We start from the raw sequence: 26,376 nt of genomic DNA, 5'->3' as shown, positions 1-26,376 counted from the left end.
ACGCTAAAAATAGAATTAAAAATGCCTGATCAGCACACCTATGTGCCACTGAGGCATACTGTGAGTACAGGAGGAAGGAACCACCCATGTTACACACCCCGGGGTGTGTTGGACCATCTCAAAAGACGACGAGAAAGTAGATTAGTCAATGAGAAGATAAGTTTCAGCGAAGGAGACACCTATTATGTATGTCATCCAATAGGTAAAGATACAGTTATGAACACACACCTCAGGCAGCAAGGATTTACACACTTCGTATCTTGTGACATTACACTGCTTCTGCCCTACAGACACATGAGTTCCCAAGAACATTCCTTGTGGAAAATCTTTTGGATTGAAGATAAATGAATTACCAGATAACTTTTTGAACAAGGATAGCTTAGTGATGAATCAGTGTGGACTGTGAAAGCATGTCCATTGTTAAGCTCAAATATACGCTCCTGTTTCCGTTCGCCTCTGATGAGTATCTGGTTAATGTTTTACAGTCCGATACACTTCTATACAGTCAAATCTATATTTTATTATGCCTTTGGGTGTTAAAATACTCCAGTGAATAAATACTAGTGGTATAGTAAATACTGTACCATTGTATACTGTAAAAAATGCAAGGATTCACACAATCGATTTGTGTTAAGACATTATTAAGGAATTAAGTTTACTTAGTAACTTAAGTAACTTATCAGTTTTTAATTTAAGTGGATTAAACACCCCCCCCCCAAAAAAAAATCAAGAATTGTGTTGTTTCAGCTCACTTTAATTAAGTAGTTTAAACAAACGTCATGTTTTGAGTGTATTAGATTAGATTATATTAAATTAGATTAGCTTAAATTCAACTTTATTGTATTATACTTATACTAAGTACAAGGCAATGAAATGCAGTTATTTTATTAATTATATTATATTATTTATATTGTATTACACTGTAGTATACTTTAGTTTTTACTAAAGTAAACTGTGGTGTATTGTAGTTTCATATACCCCATGGTTGGGGAAAAATACAGTATGGCTGTTGCTAGATCGGGTGGCATAGTAAATAGTGAGTGCTGTCGCCTCACAACAAGCAGGTCGCTGGTCGAGCCTCGGCTGGGTCAGTTGGCATTTCTGTGTGGAGTTTGCATGTTCTTTCTGCGTTCGCGTGAGTTTCCTCCGGGTGCTCCAGTTTCCCCCACAAGTCCAAAGACAAGCGGTACTTGTGAATTGGGTAAGCTAAAATTGTCCATAGTGTATATGTGTGAATGAGAGTGTATGGGTGTTTCCCAGTGATGGGTTGCAGCTGGAAGGGCATCTGCTGCGTAAAACCTTTGCTGGATAAGTTGGCAGTTCATTCCACTGTGGCGACGCCCTTTTAATAAAGGAACTAAGCCAAAAAGAAAATGAATGAATGAATGAATGAATGAATGTTGCTAGATCAGATATGGTTGCGGCCAGAAGTTGATTGATATTATTTATTAAATTTCCCATTAATTGTATTTTATTAACGTCTACCCTCACCCCAACCATAAACCCAACCATCACAGTAATGTAAAAACAGTAGTTGTATTGAGTATTAATTATGTTATCTATTAAATTACCCAATAAAATGTATTTTTAACATCTACCCCTACGCCAACGATAAACCCAACCATCACAGTAACGTAAAAACAGTAGTTGTACCGAGTAATATTAATGCTATATATTAAAATTACCCAATAAATTTTTTTTTACATCTACCCCAACCCTAAACCCAACCATCACAGTAACGTAAAAACAGTAGTTGTACAAAGTATTAATTATGTTATCTATTAAATTACCCAATAAATTATAATTTTAACGTCTACTGCGACGCCAACGATAAACCCAACCATCGCAGTAACGTTAAAACAGTAGTTGTATTAAGTATTAATTATGTTATCTATTAAATTACCCAATAAAATGTATTTTTAACATCTACCCCTACACCAACGATAAACCAAACCATCACAGTAACGTAAAAAACAGTAGTTGTGTTAAGTATTAATTATGTTATCTATTAAATTACCCAATAAAATGTATTTTTAACATCTACCCCTACGCCAACGATAAACCCATCCATCACAGTAACGTAAAAACACTAGTTGTACCGAGTAATATTAATGCTATATATTAAAATTACCCAATAAATTTTTTTTACATCTACCCCAACCCTAAACCCAACCATCACAGTAACATAAAAACAGTAGTTGTACAAAGTATTAATTATGTTATCTATTAAATTACCCAATAAATTATATTTTTAACGTCTACTGCTACGCCAACGATAAACCCAACCATCACTGTAACGTAAAAAACAGTAGTTGTATTGAGTATTAATTATGTTATCTATTAAATTACCCAATAAAATGTATTTTTAACATCTACCCCTACGCCAACGATAAACCCAACCATCACAGTAACGTAAAAACAGTAGTTGTACCGAGTATTATTTAAGCTATATATTAAAATTACCCAATACATTTTTTTTACATCTACCCCAACCCTAAACCCAACCATCACAGTAACGTAAAAACAGTAGTTGTACAAAGTATTAATTATGTTATCTATTAAATTACCCAATAAATTATATTTTTAACGTCTACTGCGACGCCAACGATAAACCCAACCATCACAGTAACGTAAAAAACAGTAGTTGTATTAAGTATTATTTTTGTTATCTATTAAATTACCCAATAAATTGTATTTTTAACGTCTACCCCTACGCCAACGATAAATCCGACCATCAAAGTAACGTAAAAACACTAGTTGTACTAAGTATTATTTATGTTATCGATTAAACTACCCAACAAATTGTATTTTTAACCTCTACTCCCACCCCAACCCTAAACCCAACCATCACAGTAACGTAAAAACTGTAGTTGTATCGAGTATTATTAATGCTATCAATTAAATTACCCATTAAATTGTATTTTTTAGCTCAGATTAATTCACATCCCTCACTAAAGTTCTTACATAGCAGCTACAAGAGATTCATTCAAATATTTTACCACAGTACAATTCAAAAACAGTACATCATTTAATTTAAATGACTGTAGTACTTTTTTATGTGCACACAACTCTATTTCCCTAAGCACTAAACCTTTACAAGCACTGCTGGCAGTACAGTGACATGATGCAACAGCTTGAAAGAACAAATAAATTCACCCCTATATCTCAATATAGCTTTAGAGTTTGAGTTTCCTATTAGAGAGTCTCCTAAATAAAGAGCAGCGCTTTACTGTTAACCTTTCAAGAACATGGTGTCTGATTCGAGAGGGAGAGTAAGACGGGGATAGACACAGACAGATGCCGATAGGAGAAAGTGAGACGGCTAGAGTTGCACTGATTGTCTCTGATGCCTTCTGGAAAAAAGCTGAACAGATACTTCTCAATGACCGCTGCAATTACCACTTTTCTGAGAATATCTGGTAGGAATATGTGGTTGGGATATGCCATACGCACCGCCTCATGCCTCAAACGGACAGTGTTTTTGTTTTAATCACTATGGAAACAGTGCGTCAGTTCCGGGAAGCTGAAATATCCTCTTTCACGTCGCTGCAGCGCCATGAAAATAACTTCTGGGCAGCTGTGCGGGACATCACAGTTCACTATTAACTACAGCAACAACCCCCTTCTGTCAAAATCAGCACAGATGAAGGCTGTCAGAGAACAGCCAGGATTTATTATTATTATTATTATTTTTACTATTATTATTACTGGCGACGCGGTAGAAACAGCTGTTGCCTCACAGCAAGAAGGTCGCTGGTTCGAGCCTTGGCTGGGTCAGTTGGCGTTTCTGTGTGGAGTTTGCATGTTCTCCCCGCGTTCGCGTGGGTTTCCTCCGGGTGCTCCAGTTTCCCCCACAGTCCAAAGACATGCGGTAAAGGTGAATTTGGTAGGCTAAATTATCTGTAGTGTATGTACAATTTTTTTTCTTTAAAAAAATAAATACTTTAAAAGGATCAAAAACCCAAAAATGTGAATTCTTTCATCATTTAAATATTATTTATACATTATAAATGTCTTTCTTAAAAGGATAGTGTACCCCAAAATTAAACCTTTTGTTTTTATTTACTTACCCTTGACTTGTTCCAAACCATTTTCTTTTTTTTTTTGTTTTGTTAAAAACAAAAGAAAAAATGTACAAATAAATATTTAAACTCATTGACTTCCATAGTATTTGTTTTTCTACTATGCATGTTAATGGTTAACTGTTTCCAACATTCTTCCAAATATCTTCCTTTGTGCTCAACAGTCCAAACAGGTTTGGAACAAGTCAAAGAAGATTAGATGAAAACAAAAAATCTCATTTTGGGCTGACTATCCCTATAAGAAAGACATTTACTGTATAATTTATCAAATAATTTACTAATTAAATAATCTTGAGAAGCAGCTGTCCTACATACTAAATGTTTCCCAATTCAAATCAAGTGATTGCTGAAACATCATTCAACTGATGCTGCCTTCAGCAACCATGCTGAAAACTCAGATTTAAATACCAAAAATAAACTACATTTTAAAAATCTATTCAAATACAAAACAAATATTTTAAATAGCAATTTTTTTCCTATATTTTTGAGAAAATAAATGCAGTTTGGATGAGTATTAGACTATTCTTTATAAGCAGTAAAATTTGTAATTGATCTCAAACTAATAAACAGTATTGCATCATATAGACAGGTTCAGACTGGCCTCCGCCAAAACAGTTTTAATGATTTTATAAACAACTGAGGCTAAGAAATGAAATATGTACTCAGCGTTGGACTCCCTACATTTCATCAAATGTTTCCAGGTGGCTAGAAAGTGTGCAGTATTTATTTTAAAGTCATCACTAGTTGCGGACGTCTCCAAATACACCCTCACTAGTATCTGCAGTGCAAATAAACCCACTAAACATTAGATAAACAGTAGGGATTCCCTTGTAAAACCGAAAAAATGTCCTTCAACATATGTTTGACTGCAGTTTTTAGATAAAGTGAACACTAGGGGGCAGTATGACGGCTACAACTTCAGTTCCTTTTCACACTAATGATATTCACAGAGAGATTATTAATGAATAAAGGAGTACTAGCGCAACACCAAATAAACACCCCAAAATTGCTTAACGCTGTCTATAATTTGTAATGAATATGTTTGCATATTATCTATGTCCATATGGACACTTTTCTGGTGTGGTCAGGCTGCTCATAGCTCACTTAGTACAGTTTTTGTACTGCACAAGCGCTCTGGTTCGAGTCCACTGAATCACGCTTCAACAAAAGAGAGAAAAGCATAGTAAAATCAAGGTAAATCTATGTGGTCACAATGCACTTTTCTCTTATGTTTGCTTCTGAAAACACTATTGGTTGGGTTTAGGAAAGGATTTAGCTCAATGCTTTCCTAGCTGATAGGTACAAGGATGTTTGTATGTGTGAATGTGTATCTGAAACGTACAATAAAACAAACCCTTAGTCACATATTTCAGATTTGCAAAAAATGCAGACAGCGCCCTCTAGTGGATTTTTTATCTGAAACGTGCAATAAAAAGCAACGTATTTAACTTTTCGCAAAAACGTAGGCTAAATCATGCATTTCCAACAAGCCTGGGTTGATTTCATCTCTTTGTATGCATGTCTGTTCACCCAAAATAGACCCTCTCTGGCTCTCATCCCACTGTAAAGTGTTCAGAAACACGTGCCGTCCTCCTTCAGCCTGTCGACAAAGGTCAGCATGCTCCACAGGTCAGTTTGCAAGTGTGTGTGTGACAGAGACCCACCAGTAGAACCTAATTAAAGTCTTTCAAACTTATTTAAATACTCATTTTAAAGTTTCACATGACTCCTTCAGTCCTAAAGCAGCTTTACATTCTAGAGAGACTCGTAAAACTAAATGGATTCTGATTTCTGAGTGGCAGATGCATAAATCAAATGTCATTTCAGGGCTTCGAATGCCTGGTCTCTGCTGCATAAAGGATTTATATTCAGCTCATCTGAAGAATCTGAACCCAATACTCTTTAGATCTGCTGGATAAACATGGCTGACTGCTGAATAGGATTTGCAATGCAAATGGTTTGGAGCACACAGAACACACCTGGCTATTAACAGCCTCTCTAAAGTACACACTGAACAACAACTATTTGTTGGCTTTTCAATGTTCTCAGACATGTGATAGGAAAGATATATTGTGCAGCTCTGCTAAACCTCATGTGCTAATATTGAAAAGTCAACAAACGCCAGTAGGTTTGGAAGCATCATTAGTGTAAGTGCATAAGAGGAAACTAAAGGCTGACGACAAAATGTAAAAGGCAGTTAGTTTACTTTAAAAAAGTTCCTTTTTAAAGTTTTTAGTTGACTTAAATATTGATTAGTTAAATTTGCATAAAACTGTGAGTAAACCTGTTGCTTTTAAAGCGATTAGTTGACTTTACTAAAGTGAGTAAACCTGTTGCTTTTAAAGTGATTAGTTGACTTTACTAAAGTGAGTAAACCTGTTGCTTTTAAAACGATTAGTTGACTTTACTAAAGTGAGTAAATCTGTTGCTTTTAAAGCGATTAGTTGACTTTACTTAAGAACATTAGTAAACTTGTTGCTGTTAAAGCGATTAGTTGACTTTACTAAAGTGATTAAACCTGTTGCTTTTAAAGCGATTAGTTGACTTTACTGAAGTGAGTAAACCTGTTGCTTTTAAAGAGATTAGTTGACTTTACTAAAGTGAGTAAACTTGTTGCTTTTAAAGCGATTAGTTGACTTTACTGAAGTGAGTAAACCTGTTGCTTTTAAAGCGATTAGTTGACTTTACTTAAGAACACAAGTAAACCTGTTGCTTTTGAAATGATTAGTTGACTTGACTTAAAAAACGCAAGTAAACCTTTTGTCTTAAAATTAAGTAAATTACCTACTGTATGTGCATAATTATAAAAATTAAGTGTAGTCAACTTAACAGTTCCAAGTTATAATGGATTTACTCACTTTTTTTGCAGTGCAGCCTCCAACAGACTGATTAACTAGCAATAAAATAATATTTCAATACAATATGACTAACTCATTCTTCTTCAAATATATGAACCTGCATTAAAATTAGCATGCATGTAAGACTTTAACATTCACACTGATAAGATTTCAGGCTCGTGACTATAGCGTGTGGTTGGGGACGGGATTCAGCTGTCCCAAGTGAGGAAGTGTCGACACTAGTGCGGTTTGTCCTGTCAGAAGCCATGTTTGACCTCCGACCTCGAGCACCTGTTCACACCCCAGGGGAAACCCAATCTCAGCTGATCAGGAGCCGTATATGGAGGGAACCAATGAGTTGTTGACCACCTGGACACTTGGTCGAATTTGATCCCAAGATACCATTTCGATAACCATTTTTAAGGCCAATCTTCTGGTTTTGGAGGTTATCATATTACTGTGAGGAGGTAAACATCATTCATAAAAATGGCCTCTTTGAAAGAGGATTTGTTTTAAACTGATCTCCAAACTGTTGACATACTATAGCTGAGCAGGGTTACCAGATATTCACAACAAAACTACCCCAATGGCCAATCAAAACTAGACACTAATATAAAAACTCAAAAAATTTCACATGAAAACAATACCTTAGTATAATTCAGAATTTACTACAGTAAACTGTAAAATACTGTACATCATTTACTACATCTTACTGCAGCACAATTTTGTTTTTTACTAAAGTAGATTTACCATAACAAATTACAAATCATTGCAATTTACTCTACTGGGGTTCAAAAACACTAGTATTTACTAAAGGAAATTTAATACACTTTCTATAGAAAATTTTCTCTAAAATACTACAGTATGCTTGTACACAGACACTGCCCTTTTGTAAAATGAATTGTTTACATAAATATATGCATTATAAACAGTTTCTTCTTTGAAAACAACTGTATATTATAAATAATTATAAAGTTTCTGGTCTCGAAAACAAAATTGCCCAGTTGCTCTTCACAAAAGTTTACTTACTCTGTTTCACCATAAGTTTTATTAATGGTATAATACAAATTTAGTCAAATATTTAAACAAAAATATACTGCATGAAAATAATGCAATATGTCAAACTTTTAACCCCCAGCAATGGTTAAAAGTAGCCCAATTCTATGAGAAAAAAGGCAAGACTTGGCAACCCTGCATCTGAGGTCAAAGCATTTCTTATCATGCTATCTATTATTTTCCTGTTGTACTTATACTCCTATTTGCAACACTCAAAACAACCAATCTTTGAGTCACTTGGTGCTAAATGAGGCATTGAGTAATAGCCATGGTGATGCCTGCATAGGGAACACAATAATAAGCCATGCTAATCCCACTTGAGGCATATCAGTGCAAACAAACATTGCTTATCTGCACTTAAAGTTGATGTCTTGAAATGTGGAACGGCTTTGGCAAATAAAAGTTATAAGTTATACACACTGCAAAAAATTATTTTCTTTCTTATATTTGTTGTTTCTAGTCCAATCATCTCAAAATTCATAAATCAAGAATTATTTTCTGGACAAGCAAAACATATCATGTTCTTTTGAGAAATATTAAGTCAAAATTGAGTGAGTTGCACTTATGATGCTAAACCAACTTTTGCGAGCTGTTTGGACAGAACTGTGTGTATGTATAGTGTGTCGACTGTCATTGGAGTGATAGAAACACAACAAGTCTCTCTTTTAAAATTTCCTGACGATAAAATAGGATCCAAATCCCAGTGATTTTGAGGCCCACTGTAGGAGTGCGGTTTTCCTGGCCCACCGATTTGACTGACAGGCACCATGTCTCCATGATGTCTCGATTTTTTTGCAAAGGAACTAGGATTAAAACAGGTTACAACTCTCTGTAATCAGCTGCACCTCAATAATTAATTGTATAGGTTTAAAATGTTATAAAACAGAGCATGTCTGTAATAAAGACAGTAAAATCACTATGTAATTCTTAATCAATATATTAACAACAGTAAACGTGCATGTGAGGTGTGTACTGCAAACAGCATTTGTGTGTGGACTCATCATTTCAGAAAGGCTTGAAAATACTCCCCCACAAATACATCAAACAAACTTACTTGGTATTTTTGACTCATGACAATTTTCGCTATTCGATAGAGACAGACGTGGATTTTAGCTTCATTCATGTCTGTCTCTATCACTGATGGCTGTTTATCTGATGTAACGGATGAGAAGTAGACCTGCATGTTGGAGCGGTGGGTGGGGAGAAGCAGCTCAGTTTTAGATTTAAAGCCACAGGCTACAAAAACAGCTACATTGTCCTCAGACACCAAAATTGGCAGATTCTGGAGGCTATAATAAATAGTCTGATGGGTATTTTGAGCTGAAACTTTACAGACACATTCTGGAAATGCTTGGAAAAGGAGTAAAATAGGCGCCATTTAAACAAACAAAATTATCTAATATATTTTTCCTTAGGAGATAAGATTATTTTGCTTACCCCATTGGCAGATTATTTAGCTTGTTTCAAGGCAAACCCCGCTTAGTTTTGACACATTCGTTTTTTAAAACAAGACAACATGTTTTGCTTGTCTAGAAAATGATTCCTGATTAAAGAATTTTTAGATATTTATCTGACCACTTATGTGAAGCTGCTTTGACACAATCTACATTGTAAAAGCGCTATACAAATAAAGCTGAGTTGAATTGAATTGAATATTTGAATTAGAAACGACAAAAACTCTTTAAAGTCATCTTAATTTATTTTAGTTAAAATTACTTTTTAGATTTAAGATTTAGGGCAGCAAGAATTATTTTACAGATATGTTAGAAAAAAAAACTTCTGTCATTGCTTCTGAATTATTACAAATTACCTAAAATTAAATGAACAGCCACAATGGTTTTGAGAATAACTATACAGGATTGTGAGAAGTAGTAAGAACTCGTAAATGTTGATGATGAGTTTTTCTTGCCAACACCAGTCTGAGCCAAAGAGCTGTTTTCCAGTAAGCAGCTCATAAATATTTGTGAGAACCTAGCAAATTTTTTATACACTTTTTAGATGGAAATTTGCTTTCCTCCCAAAAGTGATTAATCCAGCCATCTATTCTCCAAAAACCAGTTGATGTTACCAGATACGTGTACATGCTGCTTAATGAATCTCACTAAACACTATTAAAAATGAGCTACACTGAAAAAAATTATTCATTAGATACATTTTCTTTAAAGGTAAGTGGTTGCAAACAATTTATATGGGCTGAATTTAAACAAACAAATTAGGTTGAACATAACTAAATGTCATTTGTTTGTTTACATGAAGCCCATATAATATGTTTGCAACAATTTTTGGTGTACATTTGACCTCATAACCAATGTCATATTGCTTTTATCAGTGATTTGCATTAAAAAAATACTATTATTTTGTTTTTCGCATTGTGACATTTTCAAAATAACTTGCACGCTCTACATTAGTACCATTACTGTAATGCATCTGGTATTTCTTGAAGATTTAATAACTGTTTTCATTGCTCTAATATGCACTTAACTCAGAAAAATACGTTCAAATTGCTAACCATGAGCTATAATAACTGTAATGCTCAACTCCAGGAACAAAAAAGCATCTCTGGGTCATGATGTAAACACACCCACCACGTCTGTCTTCAAGCATGGCTCAAGCCAATGGCTGTTTTGAAAGCCGCAAAAACTCGTTAGTTTGATTCCACCAGCTATAAAGAAGTAACACTGAACCAAGCTAACAAGGAACATTCTTAGTACTTTGTGTAAAAACAGTTGTGTATATGTTAAGGGACGTGATGTTATTGAAATAATAATGTTTTTGGAAAATTCTTGATGAAACAAGAGTGTTCTTAAAATATTAATATAACAAGATTGAAACATTTTAATAATGCTATTAAAACCAAATAATAACTTTAATATAACATCTATTTTTAACACAAATTCTGTTCAGATGTTCTAAAAATATCTAACTTATATTAAGAAATGTTCTTAGAACATTAATATAATATGGGATGGAATGTTCTAAGAATGACAGAAGTTATGGAAATCAAACAAGTTAAATTGCAGGAGAAAATGGGAAATTTGTCAAAATAAAATAAATTAAATAATAAATATAATTGACAATTTCCTTCATAATTCGTCATTGTATGATGCATGCCTTAACTCTTTCACGCGTACTATCACAATGGTGTGATCAGCCTTGGCTGGTCCCTGAAGCGTACAATCACACCGGTGTGATTAGAACATTCAGAGCGCACGTCATTAACTGCTAAAATTCAAATCTGACTGCACGCACTTAGGCACAGAAAGAGGTTTGCAGAACTTTTCATAAATCACAATTTATACTTTTAAACAAATAACTTATTATTTTAGGTTTCAGACATTCAAATACATGTAACTACTAGCAAAACATACTACTTAAGGTTTGTCAAATACATGCAGATATCTATGGAGACGGCAATAATAATTATTTTTCTATATAACCGAACGATGTGTTTTGTTAATGTAAGATACACACTGTTTATGTTACTAGAATGTGTATTTCGGGAGTAAATTTGGAATAAACATGACGTAAATCCAGCAGATCACATCTCTCTTGCCGTTGTTGCTAGAAGGGATACAGCTGTGATTGGAATCACAAAATTTGATTAGATTATGCTATATTGTATCCTCAGCTGTATCCCATCTGGCTAATAAAATACAATTAATGCGTAATTTAAGAAATAATAAAAATATTTCTCGTTAACTTCTGATTGCAGCTGTATCCCTTCTAGCAAAAATGGCGGTGCCCATTACCCATCATATAACAAAAATATTATCATTATTAAGCTGTTTAAAATACAAAATATATGTTCTATTACATATTTTGTGAATCGAAGTATCAAACATTTCACATTATAATGAAAGCATTTACCAATATTTACAGAAAAGCGCAAAAAGAAACAATATATGATGGATACATTGATCACTGGGGGTGGAGGGTCACGTGATAAACTTGATACGTTGCCATAGGAACTTTATTATGCAATAGATTCCAAGTAAAGGTCACAAAAACACACTCACACAGGAGGGTCAACTGGAGGATTCAAAACTCACATGGGAAAGAGATGCTTTGATCTGCATCATTTCCATCATTATTTTCGATCACCATCATATTTAAATAGTTCATGCTGCAACACAAATCAGCATTTTCACATATACCCACTTTGAAATTGATCCACTTTTCAAAAAGATTTTTTTTTTTTGCCTAGAAATGCTGTTTAAGTGTGCGCTTTTAAACGTTTCAACATAATACGCAAAAGGTTTAAGTGTGTAAATGCTTTCAACACTTTCCTGTCTTTACTTTCTTACTTTCCATCCAATTAAAGGTGAAAATCCTGAAAAAAAAAATTAAAAAAAATAATAATAACATTATTACACCAAATAATAACATTAATATAACAACTATTTAAAAGAAATTATATTTTTAACGTTCTAAGAATCTCTAACTTACAGAGAACATTAGGGAAACGTTCTTAGAACATTAATATAACATAAATGGAATGTTCTAATAATGTTTTTACTAGCATTCTGAAAACATTAACATCACATAAGACTAAAATGTTATGAAAAATTTTGAATAGCGCTATTATTCATTCATTCATTCGTTTTTCTTCGGCTTAGTGTCTTAATAATCAGGGGTCGCCACAGCGGAATGAACCGCCAACTAATCCAGCATAAGTTTTACGCAGCAGATGCCCTTCCAAAGGCATCCCAGTACTGAGAAACACCCATACACCCTCGTATTTACACAATATGGCCAATTTTGCTTACCCAATTCACCTATCGCGCATGTCTTTGGACTGTGGGGAAACGTAAGTGTGTAAATGGCCTCAGACTGGAAGCAAAACTCCATTTAAGCAGTTCAAGACCGGTTCTTTCATTTGAGATAGAAAAACTCTATTAATCATCCACTTTGATCTCACAAAATTTGCTGACCTTTATAGTCACACACACAGCTACAGTATATTACACACCACATTAAAGGAAAAGTCCGAAAAGAAAGAAGTTTAACAGTGATCATCCCCAAACATTTTCCTCACATTCTCAGACAGAGCCACACTGTTTCAGGAATGACGTCTCAACAATGCTCAGAACTACTGTTTGTGGGATCTGTCCTCCAAATCTCTTCACAATTAAGTGAGATGTTCATCTAGAGCAGCTCTGACGTCTGAAGCTCTTTCTCTCACTGGCTACACGTGTCTGTGGAAAAGTTGTAAAAATTACGTAACATGGCAAAAACGACAAGTCTCCCTTGTGTTCTCCAAAGCATGAGTCACGCATCACTCCGTCTTGTCCATTTCCTAAATGGAAAGAAACACAACGTCTCTGATTAGCCCTTTCTACGCGCTGTCAAGCATCTGGACAACACCCAGAGCTCCAGCAGACGTCCAGAATGCCAAAACGTGCAAAACGACAGGTCCACAGATCTTTCCAGCCCAGGGTGGAAATATGTGATTCAGCCTACATTTTTTGTAAAATGTAAAATACGTTGCTACGGGTACATTGTGTTGCACGTTTTAAATGAGAAATCCACAAGAGGGCACTGTGTATTTTTTTTGTGAAATGTAAAATACCTTACTCTGGGTACATTTTGTTGCACGTTTCAGATGGGAAATCCACTAGGGGTCACTGTCTACATTTTTGTGAAACATAAAATATGTTGTTTTGGGTACATTTTGTTGCACGATTCAAATAAAAAATCAACTAGAGTGCGCTGTCTACATTTCTGTGAAAGGTTAAATACCTTACTCCGGGTACATTTTGTTGCATGTTTTAGATGAGAAATCCACTATAGGGCGCTGTCTACATTTTGGTAAGACGTAAAATACGTTGCTCTGGGTACATTTTGTTGCAAGTTCAGATGAGAAACCCACTAGAGGGCACTGTTTACATTTTTATGAAACGTTAAATATCTTGCTCAGGGTATATTTTGTTGCACGTTTTGAAAGAGAAGTCCACCAAAGGGCGCTGTCTATATTTTTGTGAAACGTAAAATACATTGTTCAGAGTATGTTTTGTAGCATGTTACAGATGAAAAACCCACTAGAGGACGCTGTCTACATTTTTGTGAATGGTAAAATTCATTGCTCTGGGTACATTTTGTTGCACATTTAAAATGAGAAATATACTAGAAGGCGCTGTTTACATTTTGGTGAAACATTAAATACCTACCTTCAAGTACATTGTTGCACATTTCAGATGAGAAATCCACTAGAAGGCGCTGTTTACATTTTTGTGAAACATTAAATACCTTCCTTCAAGTACATTGTTGCACATTTCAGATGAGAAATCCACTAGAAGGCGCTGTTTACATTTTTGTGAAACATTAAATACCTTCCTTCAAGTACATTGTTGCATATTTCAGATGAGAAATCCACTAGGGGGCGCTGTTTACATTTTTTGTGAAACGTAAAAAACATTACCCCATATACATTTTGTTGCATGTTTAAGATGAGAAGCCCACTAGAGGGCGGTGTCTAACTATTTATGAAACGTAAAATACGTTGCTCCAGATACATTTTGTTGCACATTTCAGATAAGCAATCCACTAGAGGGTACTGTCTATATTTTTCTGAAACGTAAACTACGTTGCTCCAGATACATTTTGTTGCACATTTCAGATAAGCAATCCACTAGAGGGTACTGTCTATATTTTTCTGAAACGTAAAATACGTTGCTCAGGGTATGTTTTGAAGCATGTTTTAGTTGAGAAACCCACTAGAGGGCACTGTCTACAATTTTGTGAAATGTAAAACACGTTGTCCGGGTACATTTTGTTGCAGGTTTTAGATAAGAAACCCACTAGAGGGCACTGTCCACATTTCTTTTAAAACGTGAAATACTCTGTCGTTTGTCATGCATTTCTGATACACATCATTCTTGCACACGTCCAGGAAAAGGCAGTGCTTGTCGTACAGATCATTACAAATACACAGCGTTAGGTTACTTTGTGGTGCTTATTTGATGATGTGCGAAGAACTCCAAGAAAATAATGATTTACGCATCCATGTATCATTAGTGCGAAAAGGAACAAAAGTTGTCATCATACTGCCCCCTAGTGTTCATTTTACCCACAAAAACTGCAGATAAACACATGCTGAACTACATTTCAAAAAGTTTCAAATATATTTTAAGTGAGCCTGTGTTAGACCCTTGACTCAACCATCATTAAAAGAAGCTATGCTCAGAATACACTATTTGTTCACTGTTTTTATAGTGTGCTTTTTTAAAGAACTTAATCGAATTTTCTCGTACATATCTGCTAATGAAACCCAGGTTTGGAGCTGGAACATGATCGTAGGGAAGTTCAACACAAGAATGCTTTGTGAGCAGTAAACAGCTCCAGAGGAAAAGCTCCCAGTTGAGGCTTTTGGGAATGTGAAACAGGCCTGATTTCCCGACGACCCCTTTGGGAGAGCAGCAGGAGAGAGTCACACTCCTCAAATATTCAGATTTATCTCAATAAGTCTGGAGATGACTCAAAATAATCTTATCTTCACTATAAAAATATCCGTATATTAGCGGTTTTCCATATTTTGTGACTTTTTTTTTACTTATTTATGCTTTTTAATTGCTTTACAGGACCTTGATCAAACTTTTAACCATAAAAAGTTCAAAAAGTGACTTTTATCAACATTTTTAAGGTTTAAAGTGATATATTTTATGGGTTTGTGTTGTTTATTATGCTACAAAAACCTTATAATAAAAAATCTGCTTAGGTGTTCAACAGAAGATTCAAACCGGTTTGGAACAAGTAAAGGGAAAACAAATGATGAGAGAAGTTTCCTTTTTAGGTGAACTGTCCTAAAGTTCACCAAAAAAAGAACTGTCCTAAAGTGTCTTGCAGAGACTTTGTTGGTCAGCTAGCATCATGAGAACCTTTGTTCTGCATCTACATTTTTAGCCCACCAACAGAATAAAACCAGTCTGAATCACCAGTGGTCTGAGCTGGTCTTTCCAGCAGAGGCAAGAATGTTTCCCTGTGCAATAGTCAATGCTGTACACTGTTTTGGGAGGTTGCCACTGGGTTGCTATATACACTGCAGTGTGGTTGCTAGGTGTTTTCTTGCTGGTTAAAAAAAGTCAATTCTGGTCTTCGAGTGACTCAGCTTCCTTCATTCTTTTGCAAAACTTAATGATCCACTTCTGCTACCACGTGTTTACATGATGTGTACTATAATATATTGAAACTATTTTAACACTTCATAATAACCGCACACAATGAATCGTTTATTCAGCAATGAGTAATCTTTTTTTTTAGATAAGATTGCAAAGACTTCATTCATTCATTCATTCATTCATTTAATCTGGCATGGCCACAGCGGAATGGACCGCCAACTTATCCAGCAAGTTTTTACCCAGCGGATGCCCTTCCAGCCGCAACCCATCTCTGGGAAACATCCACACACACATTCACACACACACTCATACACTACGGACAATTTAGCCTACCCAATTCACCGATACCGCATGTCTTTGAACTGAGGGGGAATTCGGAGGACCCGGAGGAAACACATTATTGTTCTGAATCACTGTCGTTCATTTTCTTTTCTGTTTAGAACATAACTGAGCCTTTAATTGTCATTTATAAGGCATTACAAAGCATAAATAGTCCTCTCTTTAGATGAGCTCACAAAACTGATCGAATGTGTTTCATTAAAGTATTTATTAACATATAGAGCAACAACTAATAATAATAATAATAATAATAATAATAATAATAATAATAATAATAATAGTTGCTTTATATGTTAATAGGCTAAAATGTGCCAATAAGTGCCATAATTAATGTGGATATAACACTTTTTCTACTGATTTTTATATACAGTATTCCACCAGAGGCCGCTGTTGACTGACTGAATGACTGACCGATCAATTGACCCACTCTCCTCCTTCCCAACCAATAGTGTTTTCAAAAGCACAGATTGACCCGCCCACCCACTTGCCTAAACCCAACCGACAATTGTAAAAAGCAATCTGAAAAAATAAAAGCCCTCTGATTTTTCCCACATTTTTAAGATTTCACCACATTCTCACCCTGTTATTCACTTTTTTTGACTCGAACATGAACTTGTTATCGTGGTCAGCTCCTTTCTGTGTCTTAAGTCCAGCGACGTACATGGCAAGCTACTAGACAAACTGGTGACAGTGCAAAAGGCGTCCATATGGAGGTAAGCTGGTAAGTGCGAAATGGAACGGCGCCATTCCGCCCCATAGCATTCAATTCAATTCAAGTACTTCTGGTTACATAATTCCAGATCTCCAGAAATGTATATAGGGCTGCATTTTAACAGTGTTGACAGTGGATCAAAAGAGATTTTCAAGACAAAAATGTGTGTTTATCAATAGTTTTAGGACAACACTGATGAAAAGTTTACAAATGTTGACTACCGTAGAGCTTTTTGGGGCAGTTTGCAACATTAAAATTCTCCCAAGCCCCTTAAAATCCCTATGACAAAAAAATGAATGGGAAAAATACTAAAGTTCTGCTAAAAACGTGGGCGTCACTAACTAGCACACTCCATTGCTTAAACCCTAATGACGTCCATGTCCATCAATGCACTACTCTACATCCATCACCTACCTTTCTTACTGCTACGCCAGAAGCGATCTCCCAGAATATCACCCATGTCCAGACTCATCTGATAATGCATGTTTGTGTGGGCCCAGTCCACAACCTCCCCATGTGGACGCAGAAGCCCATCTGAAAGCCATTCTCCCGGAAGCAGCAGAGGGGGCACATGGGGGAGAACGACAGGGGAATGCAGAGGAGAAACAAGAGCGTCTTTTCATGTTCTGCCCACAAATACACAAAGTCATGGAGTCTATAAATCTGCACCGTCCTGCCCTCCTCCTATTCTCCCAGAGTGCCATACATCTGCCCCGACCCGGCAACACTCACTCACACACAAACACTGGCTTGTTCTGACACACCAACAAATTAAGCGGGTAATCAATGAGGCTAGGTCTATTGATGTGTTGTGAAAGAGAGAGCAGCACTTGGGTTTGGGGCTTTCAGAGGTTATGGCCTGATTTGGCAACAGAACCAAATGTTTTTAAGAGGTGGGACTGGATCTACACCAATAACTAAACTAAAAAATTCCAAGCCAAGTTTGGAGGGTAAAACTAATGAGCAGTTTGAGGTCTGCAGCGTTTGAGATGCACTCTTAAAATTGCTGGGTTGTTTTAACCCAAGGTTGGGTCAAATATTAACAAACCCAATGCTGGATTATATTTATGTGTTTGTTGGTTGGTTGTTTGTTTGGTTGATTTCGGTTGTTGGGTAGGTGGGTGGGTTGTTTGTTTGTTTGTTTGTTTGTTTGTTTGTTTGTTTGTTTGTTTGTTTGTTTGTTTGTTTGTTTGTTTGTTTGTTTGTTTGGTGGGTTGGTTGGTTGGTTGGTTGGTCTGTGGGTTGGCAAGGTTTGGTAGGCTGGTTGGCTGGTTGGTTGGTTGGTTGGTTGGTTTAGCTGGTTGGTTTGTGGGTGGTTGGGTTGGTTGGTTGGTTGGTTGGTTGGTTGGTTGGTTGGCTGGTTGGCTGGTTGGTTGGTTGGTTGGTTGGTTTAGCTGGTTGGTTTGTGGGTGGTTGGGTTGGTTGTTTGGGTTGGTTGGTTGGTTGGTTGGTTGGTTGGTTGGTTGGTTGGTTGGTTGGTTGGTTGGTTGGGTTGGTTGGTTTGGTTGGTTGGGTTGGTTGGTTGGTTTAGCTGGTTGGTTTGTGGGTGGTTTGGTTGGTTGTTTGGATTGGTTATTTGGTTGGTTGGTTAGTTGGTTGGTTGGTTGGCTGGCGGGTTGGTTGGTTGGTATGTGTAGTGGACAATTTGGTTTGTATTAGTTTGGTTTGGGTCGGTTTTGGTGTGGGTTGAGTTGGGTTGGATTGGATTGGATTGAATTGGGGTGGTTGGTTGGCTGGTTAGTTCGTTGGTTGGTTGATTGGAGGGTTGGTTGGTTGGTTAGTTGTTTATTTGGTTGGTTGGTTGGTAAGTGTGGTGGACAGTTTGGTTTGGTTTAGTTTGGTTTGGGTTGATTTGGTTTGGTTTTGTTTGTTTTGGTTTGGGTTGGATTGGGTTTGGATTGGATTGGATTGGATTGGATTGGATTGGGTTTGGATTGGATTGGTTTGGTTTGGTTGGTGGATGGGTTGGGTTGTTGGGTTGTTGAGTCGGTTGATTGGTTAGTTGTTTAGTTGATTAGTTGGTTGGTGGGGTGGATGGTTTGGTTTGGGTTTGGGTTGGGATTGGGTGGGGCGTTTGGTTTGGTTGGTTGTTGGTTGGTGGATGGGTTGGGCTGGGTTGGGTTGTTGGGTTAGTTGGTTGGTTGGTCAGTCAGTTGGCTAGTTGTGTGGTTAGTGGGTTAGATGGTTTAGTTTGGTTTTGGGTTGGGATTGGGTGTTATAGATATACATATATATATATAACTTTAATTATTTACATACAAAAACTAGGCAAAGGCACCTTGATCAAACAATAAACAAATAATTCAATTTTAATACTCTAATTAGAATAAATTATATAAGTTTTGACTATTTATGTAAAAAAAAAAAAATTCTGTTTTGTTTTTAACAACAATTTAATAACTCTAATAAATACATTTACATTATTTTCTAATTTGAGGATAACAGGTAAAGCATTCCAGAGTTTTGTTCCCTTCACAGAGAAGAGAGATGTAAAAAGATTGGTTATCCAAAAAATGAAAATTGCCTCATTGTTTACTCTCCCTCATGTGGTTCTAAACCTTTATGAGTTTCTTTCTTCTGTTGAATACAAAACAAATCAAAATGCTGGTTGCGGGCACTCCCTGACTTCCATAATAGGAACAAAAAAAAAAATCAAATGGAAGTCAATAGATGCTAGCAACTGTACCAGCATTTTTTAAATAACTTCTCATGTATTTAACACAAGAAAGAAACTCAAATAGATTTTAAACAAGTGAAGGATGAGTAAATAATGGCAGAATTTTCAACTGTCCCTAAATGACACTTTTTAACCCTAATTTTGGGTTTGTAAATATTTGAATCTTAAAACGCAGCAGTATTTTAGTGCAATAGAAAGAAAGGAGAGTTTTAAACAGTTGATATATGCCACAGAGAGGTCTTCTGTGCACAAATGTCTCCTCCATAGTAACCACACACCCAAACCACAGATTTACTGCGGTCTGGATACTCTAGCTCAATTTAAGTGCTTTGCTTTGTTTTATTGTGAGTGGTTTATTTGGTCAACAGAAGTACTGAAATGCATTGACTTTGTGCTTCATTATGCACAATTTAGTTTTTTAAGACACAGTTCACCTCAATTTATTTATTTACACAAATGAACAAACGCATGAATGAACGCATGTATAAATTCATAAATGAATTACTTACACGAATTAATAAATTAATTGATTAATTAATGCAAATAAATAAATGAATTAATGAATAAACAATTTAATGAATGAACAAACAGACAGATGGACGAACGAACAAATGAATGAGCCAACCCAGGCTCATTCCGAAAACATAGTCCTGAACGGATTATGTAGCCGGAGGTACGTATGGCTGCATTTCGTTTTTTCAAGCGAATGCTACGGGGCGGTGTGACGCTGTTCCCTTCCGCAACTCCGGGCTGACCGCTTACCTCCGTGTGGAGGGCTTTCCCGCCGCAACCAGTTTTCCGGTTAGCTCGTCGTGTTCGTCGGTCGGACTTGAGACGCAGAGAGAAGCTGACTACAACGACGACTACTGGATTCGAGTCCGGAGAGGAGTGGTTCCAGAAATCAGGTAAGACAAAAACAGAATCCAAAAATATAGTGAACAAGTTCATAACAGGCTGAGAATGTGGTCGAATCTGAAAACGTAGTAAAAATCAGACGAGGGCTTTTCTTTTCCTGGACAGCTTCTTTTTTTTTTGTTAATTGTTGATTGGGTTTAGGGAAGTAAGCGGGCAGGCGGGTCAATCAGTAAAACTGCTTGGGTTTAGGGAAGGCGGAGGAGGGTGGGTTGGCCGATTGGCCGGTCGCCCAGACAATCATTCAACCAGTCGGACGGAGAGTCATTGGACAGCGGCCTCTTGTGGGTTTACGCGAGAACGGCACGGGCGCGAATGGCGCAAGCGAGAGACGTTCGACATGCGAAAATGCACGCACAGCAGCCTTTCACAGATTAATAAAAATGAATGAATAAATGAATGAACAAACGTACAAACGAACACACGAACGAATGAACGAATGAATAGATGAATAAATGAATGAACGATTGAATGAATGAACCAACGAACGAATGAACAAACGATTGAACAAATGAACAGCACATGAATGAATTACATGAATGAATGAATGTTTTATTGTCTGGTTGTTTAAAATATCTATTTTTGAGAGTTGTCAGCTTTGTAAGGGTTACCACATCATGGAAACGTCCTGTCAGTAGACAGCGCACTTAAAACTTTTCACTAGATGGGGCAATACCTGGCATTCAAATAATTTAGTTGTGTTGAAATAGTATGATTTGCACTGTGGCTCATCTCTGCTGGTAAAAACACATCTGCAACTGTTTCACCACCACACATCTGAAATACTTTAGATTCTTGTCTGCACATGTTAATCATTTTTCAAAGACATTCATTGAGAAACAAACAGTCATGCTATTGCAAGTGTTCTGAAAAAATTATGTACCACCATTTCAATATTGCAAAGCTTTGCCCACATACTAAATCTTTTATTATGGGCTACTGTACGGTATACTAAACATTATATTGAGTCATCATCTGTTTTATACCTTTGGTTACCATGGTCCACAAATAAACACCAGGGTTAAACAATGGTTTCTATTGCACCAGCTACAGCTGCTGGTGGACATCCAACCAAGAAATAAAAGGAACACTTGGGTAAATAAGTCCAGATCAACAAAAACCGAAAGTGCTTTGTGATTCGTGCTGGGATGTTTTAGTGTGCTGTTTTCCCAAAGCGTGTGGCGTGTTTGTGCTGTGAGTCAGCAGAACGGTTTAACAGCACATCAGGGTGTGTCCAGCGTTCACAGACGGATAAATACACCTCTGTCCTGCAGTTACACACAGATGGCAAAGCACACACACCATGCTGGATGGACAGACACTTTACATCTGAACAAGAACTTGATGGTCTGGCATCCTGACAAAGTCAACAACAAATTCCATATATCAATGCACTAAAAGTATGTTGAAAATGTTCAAATGCTAACAGAAATTATGCAGAGCTTTGAGTAAGATGTTCACATCCAGGGGCGGATTTAACCAATAAGCAAGGTAAGTGCCAGCAGCTAGCTCTCTGCAACTCTCACATGGTCGCCCACTGAAGCTAAGCAGGGCTGCGCCCGGTCAGTACCTGGATGGGAGACCACTTGGGAAAGCTAGGTTGCTGCAGGAAGTGGTGTTAGTGAGGCCAGCAGGGGGCGCCCAACCTGCGGTCTGTGTGGGTCCTAATGCCCCAGTATAGTGACGGGGACTCTATACTGCTCAGTGAGCGCCGTCTTTCGGATGAGACGTTAAACTGAGGTCCCGACTCTCTGTGGTCTTTAAAAATCCCAGGATGTCCTTCGAAAAAGAGTAGGGGTTTAACCCTGGCATCCTGGCCAAATCTGCCCACTGGCCTCTGTCCATCATGGCCTCCTAACCCTCCCCATATCATGATTGGCATATCATCACTCTGTCTCCTCTCCACCAATCAGCTGGTGTGTGGTGTGCGGTCTGGCGCAAAATGGCTGCCGTCGCGTCATCCAGGTGGATGCTGCACACTGGTGGTGGATGAGGAGATTCCCCCCCCATTGTGTAAAGCGCTTTGAGTGCCCAGAAAAGCGCTATATAAATGTAACAAATTATTAATTGTTATTAGTAAGTGTCCGCTTAGGGCCCCAGGACATCTGTGGGCCCCCACTAAATATCTAGAAGTGTAAATAATACCTATAACTCATACATAACATCGTTTTCTGTCACATTTTGTAAAGTGAGAGTCAAACAAATACAATTTTTACATCATTAAACATTATTTTATATACAATCAAACATATATTATTAATAAAAAATAATGTAATGTTATGTAATTATAATATTATAAAATAAAATATCCATGACCAATAAGAGCAGAGTTGGGCCATCTGACCAATCAGAGCAGAGTAGGGTCATCTGACCAATCACACCAGCAGAGTAGCGCCATCCAACCAATCAGAGCTGAGTAGGGTAATATGACCTATCAGAGCAGAGTAGTTGCGTATGACCAATCAGAGCAAAGTAGGGTCATCCGACCAATCAGAGCAGTGTAGTGCCATCCGACCAATCAGAGCAGAGTAGTGCCATCCGACAAATCAGAGCAGAGTAGGGTCATCTGACCAATCACACCAGCAGAGTAGCGCCATACAACCAATCAGAGCTGAGTAGGGTGATATGACCTATCAGAGCAGAGTAGTGCTATCTGACCAATCAGAGCAGAGTAGGACCATATGACCTATCAGAGCAGAGTAGTTCCATCAGACCAATCAGAGCAGAGTTGTGCAATCTGTCCCAACAGAGCAGAGTAGGACCATCTGACCAATCAGATCAGAGTTGTGCCATCTAACTAACCAGAGAAGAGTAAATCAATCTGTCCAATCAGAGCAGAGTAGTGCCATCTGACCAATCAGAGCAGAGTAGCGCCATCCAACTAATCAGAGCCGAGTAGGGCCAACTAACCAATCAGAGCAGAGTTGTGCCATCTGACTAATCAGAGCAGAGTAGAGTCATCTGACCAATGAGAGCTAAGTAAGACCATCTGACCAATCAGATAAGAGTTTGTTTCCTTCATCTGAGAAAGATTCTTGGGACTGTGATATTTACAGTATTTCTGCATATTACCCGCATGTTGTTTTCGTTCTGTTTGTGTGTGGCCAGGAGAACTGAAAAACAGCACTTCCCTTTATGTCTACAGAAATAATATATGATGTGATGATCCTCATAGCTGGGTTAAACTAATCTCTCAGCGGATAAAATAATATATATAATTATAGCTAATTTATAGGAACATATATGCAAATGTTTGCAAATGGACATTTTTGCAATATTCTATATTTTATATGTTATCTTAATGTGCATAAACGGCCAATCTAATGTGTGTTGTTCTTATCATCCCCTCCCACCGATGAAAGTAAACATCATGTGCAGAGCAGCTGTCTTCAGTCCTCATCTGCACATCAGTCAAACTCAAAGAGGCCCTCAAGAACAGCTCATACCAACAGATAAGAGAACTAATGTCAGCCTTCATCTCCATTCCTCACAGATGATCCTCTATCTCCTGTTGAACAGCCCAGGTAAAGCTCCTGGAGATTGAGTCGTGTCTGTGCTGAATTCCTCCAAAGCCCAGCCTGAGTTGAAGAATGTGGAGCATTTCTGATCTCTCTGCAGCCCAGCCCACAGTTCAGAAAGCACATTGTGTTGTTGTCATTAAACTCTCCTTTTGTCTCCTCCTGCATGGAAAGGATTCCCTCACACACCCCAAAGGCACTCTGGGAAATCAAGTTCCCCACCCTGCAGTGCAAATGTTAAGCACTGTGTGTGTGGAGTGTGTGTGTGTGTGCTTATGTATAGGCCTGTCCATGTGAGTGTGTGCTTGTGCATGTGTTTGTGGTGTGTGTTGTGTGGGTGAATGTGTGGCTCTGTGCATTGTGTTTGTATAAATGTGTTTATTTGTGCATGTGTGTGTGTGTGTGCATGTGTGTGTCTGCATGTTTGTTTTTTGCTGTGTGTGAGTGCATGTGTGTATTTGTATGTGTTTGTGGTGTGAGTGTGCATGTGTTTGTATATATGTGTGTGTATTTGTGCTTGCGTGTGTGTGCATGTATATCTGTGAATGCGTGTGCTTGTAGTGTGTGTGTGCGTGTTTGTGATCTGTGTGAGTGTATGTGTGTGCATGTGTTTGTATATCTGTGTGTATTTGTGTGTTTCTGTGTTGTGCACATGTATATCTGTAAATGTGTGTGCTTGTGGTGAATGTTTGTGAATGCATGTGTGTGTGCGCACATGTGTGTGTGTGTGCTTATGTATAGGTCTGTCCATGTGAGTGTGTGCTTGTGCATGTGTTTGTGGTGTGTGTTGTGTGGGTGAGTGTGTGGCTATGTGCATTGTGTTTGTATATTTGTGTGTATTTGTGCATGTGTGTGTGTGTGTGCGCGTGTATATCTGTGATTGTTGTGTGTGCATGTGTGTCTGCATGTTTGTTTTTTGCTGTGTGTGAGTGCATGTGTGTATTTGTATGTGTTTGTGGTGTGTGTGTGCATGTGTTTGTATATATGTGTGTGTATTTGTACTTGCGTGTGTGTGCGTGCATATCTGTGAATGCGTGTGCTTGTAGTGTGTGTGTGCGTGTTTGTGATCTGTGTGAGTGTATGTGTGTGCATGTGTTTGTATATCTGTGTGTATTTGTGTGTTTCTGTGTTGTGCACATGTATATCTGTAAATGTGTGTGCTTGTAGTGAATGTTTGTGAATGCATGTGTGTGTGCGCACGTGTGTGTGTGTGCTTATGTATAGGTCTGTCCATGTGCATGTGTTTGTGGTGTGTGTTGTGTGGGTGAGTGTGTGGCTATGTGCATTGTGTTTGTATATTTGTGTGTATTTGTGCATGTGTGTGTGTGCGCGCATGTATATCTGTGATTGTTGTGTGTGCATGTGTGTGTCTGCATGTTTGTTTGTTTTTTGCTGTGTGTGAGTGCATGTGTGTATTTGTATGTGTTTGTGGTGTGAGTGTGCAAGTGTGTGTATATGTGTGTATTTGTGCTTGCGTGTGTGTGCGTGCATATCTGTGAATGCGTGTGCTTGTGGTGTGTATGCGTGTTTGTGATGTGTGTGAGTGTATGTGTGTGTGTGTGTGTGTGTGTATGTGTTGTGAATGTGTATATCTGTAAATGTGTGTGCTTGTATTGAATGTTTGTGAATACATGTGTGTGTGCGCACATGTGTGTGTGTGTGTGTGCTTATGTATAGGTCTGTCCATGTGAGTGTGTGCTTGTGCATGTGTTTGTGGTGTGTGTTGTGTGGGCGAGTGTGTGGCTATGTGCATTGTGTTTGTATATTTGTGTGTATTTGTGCATGTGTGTGTGTGTGTGTGCGCATGTATATCTGTGATTGTTGTGTGTGCATGTGTGTGTCTGCATGTTTGTTTGTTTTTTGCTGTGTGTGAGTGCATGTGTGTATTTGTATGTGTTTGTGGTGTGCGTGTGCAAGTGTGTGTATATGTGTGTATTTGTGCTTGCGTGTGTGTGATGTGTGTGAGTGTATGTGTGTGTATGTGTGGGTGTGTGTGTGTGTGTATGTGTTGTGAATGTGTTTATCTGTAACTGTCTGTGCTGGTATTGAATGTTTGTGAATGCATGTGTGTGTGCGCACATGTGTATTTGTGATTTGTGTGTGTGCTTGTGAGTGTTAGTGATGCGAGT

At 37.5% G+C, this 26,376-nt stretch overlaps 1 protein-coding gene across 8 annotated transcripts in view; it reads right to left on the bottom strand.

The window, feature by feature from the left end:
* plecb (plectin b) overlaps positions 1 to 26,376 on the bottom strand; it is a 246,872-nt gene that overhangs the window by 133,812 nt on the left and 86,684 nt on the right. The window lies entirely within an intron of this gene.

Source organism: Danio rerio, chromosome 16, assembly GCF_052040795.2.
Source record: "Danio rerio strain M-AB ecotype USA chromosome 16, GRCz13ab, whole genome shotgun sequence".
Taxonomy (NCBI): Eukaryota; Metazoa; Chordata; class Actinopteri; order Cypriniformes; family Danionidae; genus Danio; species Danio rerio.
This window is presented reverse-complemented; position numbering and strand designations above follow the sequence as displayed.